The sequence below is a fragment of the Antechinus flavipes genome, chromosome 6 (genome assembly GCF_016432865.1).
Source record: "Antechinus flavipes isolate AdamAnt ecotype Samford, QLD, Australia chromosome 6, AdamAnt_v2, whole genome shotgun sequence".
Lineage (NCBI taxonomy): Eukaryota > Metazoa > Chordata > Mammalia > Dasyuromorphia > Dasyuridae > Antechinus > Antechinus flavipes.
This window is the reverse complement of record NC_067403.1, coordinates 251,479,306-251,485,271: the sequence shown is the minus strand read 5'-3', so window position 1 is coordinate 251,485,271 and position 5,966 is coordinate 251,479,306.

Below are 5,966 nucleotides of genomic sequence, written 5' to 3'. Positions count from 1 at the left end.
AGTCATCTCATTCATTTGCCTCTGTTTTCTCTGATATTCACCTTTGGTTTTAATTTCAATATAATAACCTTCTGCAAGCATTCTATTTCCTGATGTAAGAATAAAGGTAGAATGGGATCACTTGTTATTTTGAATTAGTTTACAGATAGCAGATTATATGTGAATGACATTTTTCAATATTGATGGAAAATAATTGTGGAATTTAAGTAAATGACTGTTTGGTTTGCAAGCCTCAATTTTAATAAGTCCATCCAGCTTTCTGAATCATTGATGTGTTGCTTGGAAAATTAGAACTTTAATTTCCCTCCAGTTTGCTTGAATTATATCGTTAACAAATATTTTTGAGTGAATTGAACTTATCTATGATAGAAGATTTATGGGAGAATTTTAATTAATTTGCTGAGTTGAATGGTTTCTAACCAGTGAATATGGACTCGAAATTATTTAGCCAATCACTTTTCCATTAATTAATGAATTGTAGAATGATCATTGGATCTAGAAATCTGTTCCAAAGCCTTATTATTTCCGTCAAATACATCTTGTAACAATAGCTTGGGCATATAAGTAGATTGCCAAGGAATAATAAAAATGAGACAATATAAATGCAGGAGTAATAATAGTCTTTTCTTACTTCAAGAAATGGCCTTCAACTAGAATATTTTATTTGTCATATTATTTATTCGTTGTATCACCTATTATTACAAACTAACACTTCTTTTGTTTTTCTGAGATCTTTGAATATATATCCGGGTTTAGATACTTCTAAGGAAAATTGATGGCTGAAATTCTGTGACTTGCTCTTAAAAAAAAAAAACACCACTATGACTACCAACAACAAGGTATAGGATGTAGTATTTTATGTAAATGCATTAATATTTGTTCAATAAAAAAAATTTACAAAAATTCCCCTGCCAGGATCTCTTCTTTCTTTTCTTTCTTTTTTAAAATGAATATTCCATTCAAAAGCAACAGGAGATTCCCCAGGTTGATAATAGAGAAATTTACAAATCAGCGCTCTTCTAGAAATAATATAAAACAAAAGTAAAACTCTGAAGAGAAGAAGGACAAAAATTCAAGAACTGATTCCTAGGTAATTCTAGAAACTGTGTCTAAATTTAGTGTCCCCAACCTGGCATTCCAGACATTCTCAGAACTCTTGGATCTCCTCTCCTCTCATTCCCAAATATGCCACAAACCTACAATTCTTTTGCCTTCTACACATTTAGAAACTTTTGAACTCAGTTCTTTATGCTTTCTTGACAGGAAATGAGTGTCATCTTACTACCAGACCAAGTGGAAAATATGTCCTGCCATGAATCTCCAGTTCCAAATTCTCTTTTTTAGGCCAGAAAATTCTCCATTCCCATTAGCCTGGGAAAACCTTAATTGTCTTACTTTCAGAAGTAGACCCATACAATTTCCCATCCCTGTGTCAATGTGTTAAGTTTAACAAATCAAGGTCTTTCTGAGGATCAAGAAGAGGACAAAATGTGTCTATCACTTTTTACAGATGATGTGATTTTTTTTTTCCTAGGAAACTCTAAAAAGTCAACTGAAAAACAAATTGAAATAATGAGTCATTTCAGCAAAATGGCAGGATGGGAGATAAATCCATAAAAATCACTAACAATTCTGTTTGTCAATCATCAAATGATGTAGGAAGCTAGAGAAAAACACATTTTTTGTTAATAACATTATAGACAGTACAAAACATTTGAGAGTCTGAGAAAACTCCACACAAATACAGAAAGAATTAAGTAACTGGATAAATTTTAATTATTCATGATTAGACCAACCAAGATAATTCAGTAAAGAGAACACTTTAATTAATTCATTTATGATGTGATATTACCAGAATATGAAGTAAACTTGGGCAGTTTGATTGATATGTGAGTAAATAAGTAAAGGTCACACTAGGAAAATCAGTTTAGAGATTACCAAATATTCAAATATCTAATACTATTTAAACCTAATTCATCTGAAGAAATATCTGATCTGGAATGTGAAGGGAAATGTGAAAGAAAATGTCAAGAGAAAAGGGAAGGAAAGAAATTCACAAACCTCAAACCATATTATCAACTACACAAATTGAAATGATTTGATATTTGTTAACAATAAAAAGGTAAATCAATGACATAGGGAAAGGGAGACCCAAATTCAATTGAACTTGGTAAAACTCAGCTTTTAAGGGTTGACTGTAAAGAAGTCTGAGCCCTCCAGAACTGACACTTTGGAATTTTGGGTCAGGAAAAGACTTTTGACAGTCTCTGGGACAGTAAATGACAAATATATCAGTTGTTCCAGAAATCAATTGAGATTATTCAGTACAAGGTCAAATATTGAAGCAGAATCTTGAAAAATCTGTGTACACGATGGAAAGATTGAACTCACTGGAACAGATGCTGCTATAGAGCAATATTGTAGGCGAAAAGAAAAGTACATGGGAGAGAAGAAGATGGACGGATAGTATCATGGAGACAAAGAAGAATTTGGGCAATCCTTGAGAGATAATGGAGGAGAGAAGGAGTTGGTGTCCTGTTGTCTGAGTCACAGAATGAGACACAACTGTATAACAATAACAATATCCACCACAGTAGTAACAGTATCATGGACAAAGTAATTGAACTAACTTTTAACAATTTTCTTAAGACAAGATCACCTCAACTAGTTACATTTACGAGTGAATCCTGCTTTGTGAGTTTTTGTTGTTGTTGTCCTGTTGTTGTTGGTGGGTGTTTTTCTGTTTGGGCAGGAGGCAGAATTGTTTGTTTTTAGTATTTGTGAGGCCAGTTGAGATTAAAAGACTGGTCTAGAGTCATACAACTAGAAAATGCCTGAGGCCACGTTTGAAGTCAGGCATATGAATCTTGCTGTTTCCAGGATTATGGTGGCCCCGTGCTGCATTTTTATTATTGTATTGTATTTTTATTGTATTTTATTAGTGGAAGAAATGACACTTTAAACATGAGGAGGTAGGGAGTCTTAGGGTGCCTGCCTCATCAGCTCCTTTTCCTGTTCATTTCAGGCACAATGGAGTTGAAATTGCTACTGAGTCATGTGTCTATTTCTCCTGATTTTGTCCATGGAGTAGTGTAGGGAGCAAGATTGAGAGAGACAGTTAAGTTGTCATGTTGGAAATTTTCCTATTATTTACAACCTAGGTACCAGAGCCAGACAGGTAGGAAGTGCTAAGTGACTGAAGCAGGTTTGAACTCAGGTCCTTGTGACTCCAGGAGCAGTGCTCTATCCATTGTACCATTCAGCTGTCTCCTTTAAGTCAATTCTCTTATAATTCTTTAGAACAATTTACCACAATATTATATGATGAATTTGAAAAAAATGGATTAAAAAGCTAAACAAAGGTGTTTTGTGACACAAATATCATTTTGATCCCACAACTAGAGAGAGTAAAGAAAGATTTAAAAACCAAAGATTAATAAAAAGATCATCATACCAAAGTTCATTAATTTTTTCAGTGCTATATGAATGAAATTTCCAAAGTATTATTTTATGGAGATTAAAACAAAATCACATAGAAATCATCTGGAACAACAAAAGCCAAGAGTATTCAGACAATCCAAAGGTCAAAAAAAACTATGAAAGCTAGTTTTGCAACAGCAGATTATAAACTAGATGAGAAAGTAGTAGTGGCTAAGAAATAAAGTACTAGCTCAGAGGACTAGATTAAAGACACAATACACATATTGTATGTATTACACAATACAATCTAAGGACGTTGGTAATCCAGAATTTGATAAATCTAAAGACTCTAGCTTTCAGAATCCAATGCACCATTTGAGAAAATTTGGAGGCCAAACTGGAAGGCAGTTTAGCAAACTAGCTATATATATATATATATATATACAGACTAAGATATATATACATATATATATATACAGACTAAGATATATATACATATATTTGTGCTTATGTATATATTTGCACCAAATGTCTTTGAAGAACATCTCATTTCATAAAAAAATAGGGAACTGAACCAAATGTAGGAATATAAAAAGTATTCCTTAGTTAATAAATTGACAGAAGATATAAATAGGCAATTTTCAGGAAAAATAAAGTTATTGCTGGTTACCTGAAAAATTATGTAAATTATTATTAATTAGTGAAATAAATATTAAAATATTTCTGAGACATCATATTTCACTTTCCCACCCAACATATACAATGCTATTTTGGTGTGTGTGTGTGTGTGTGTATCTGTGTGTGTGTGTGTGTGTGTGTGTAGGAGTGTATGTAAAAACGAATAAAAGATAACTTTTCCGAGGTCCATATAATATTTTTCTTTACTATCTTCAACAGTTAGATCAATTTTCAAATCCCTGCCTATTCTACCTATTCTTGGGACTTTTCTAGATCAGGAATTGGCTTAAGTATTTGACTTAATTTCTCATTATAGATATATACTTAGAAATACATATAATGTTTAATAAATAATTTGAATTCACACTAATTTTCATTAGGTTAGCTTAAAATTTGCTGGACTAAGTGTTTTTGAGAAAATAAAATGGTTTTAAAAATTGAATGAGAAGGATAGTGGAAAAATGCCAAAAAAAATGTGGCCTAAAGAACAAAGTATTGGGAGAAGATTCTTCAGCTTAGAATAACAAGTATGAAAAAAATTCTTTGAAAATTAGAAGACAATAAAGAATAATTTATCTATGACACTAATGAATTTGAAAATAAAACTAATAAATATAAAATTAGAAAAAATATATATTTTAAAACAACTAACCATTAAGACATTGATGAAAGAAGGCTTAAGCATCATTAGTACACCAGAAAACTGACTAAAATGGTTTCTGGACATTATATTTCAAGGAATTCCAATCAGCCAAAATGGCAGAACAAAGAGAACAAGTACAACAAAGTTCTTCTATTATGTCCCTTCAAATATCATTAGAATAATCCCTCAAATTAAATTGTCCATTGGGCTGGTCAATGAAATCTTAGAGTAAGGGATTTTTTCCCAGGCTAGACCAGTTAGACCCTGGGCTGGGGACTGACCCAGAAAGAAGCCTCACCAAGTGTGGGTCCAGGATACACCTGTGACTGAGCCTATATCTCCAGGTATAGGATCTCAGAACTCAGGTCTGTAAGAATATCTTGCCTTTTCTCTTTGTGAAATTGCAATCAAATTTCTGCCCAGGTTTATTTTTCTTTGAAGTTTTCTTGAAGATGTTTTCAAATCATACTCTGTGTCTGAAATTGTGTCCTGAATAATCCTTTCAAAATAATTGCTCTTTCTGAAAATATTCTTTTTTTTATCATTCCTTCTTACCATCTAACAATTCACTTTTGATTTTAAGATCTGTTCTTAAGGAGGGAATTTCTAGGTTGAAATAGCATGTAAAAGATAAAAGAGTATTTTGGGCATTTCAGATCCCATCAAAGCTACGAAGGCTCCAGAGATAGAAAACAAGCAAGGAAATTCCCAAACTTTTTTTTTCTTAAGTTTGGAGTTTTTAAAGATGAAGGACACAGGTGCAGAATTTCTGGGCTAGCTGGTCCTTGGAGAAACTCACTCTCAGACTCTGGTCAAAATATTTGCTTGACTTTCACCCAAGAGATGAGAAGAACCACTTTTCCTTATTCATCTGCAGGGAACTAGATGAATAATATCCAGGAGGCAAAAATGTCAAATAAATATGTCCTGCTCACTCAAACGTTTGCCTTTATCCCAAATAGAGGCCCACTTCATGTCTCACATTCTGCTTTCCCAAGGAGAAGAGAATGTACAAAGCTTGAGCATCTATTAAAAAAGACAAATGTTTAGCAATAGAGCATGTGCCTATAGATGCAAGAACTATGGCCTCCAATCACCTTATGCTCCCCTAATCCTTAGCTCTTTAGAGATCTGAAATATTGACCATGGGTTTGGGGAAACTGAGACTCTCATCCTCTTTATTATTTGTATTTCTGATTTTGCAGATTTTCTTATCTGAGTTCCA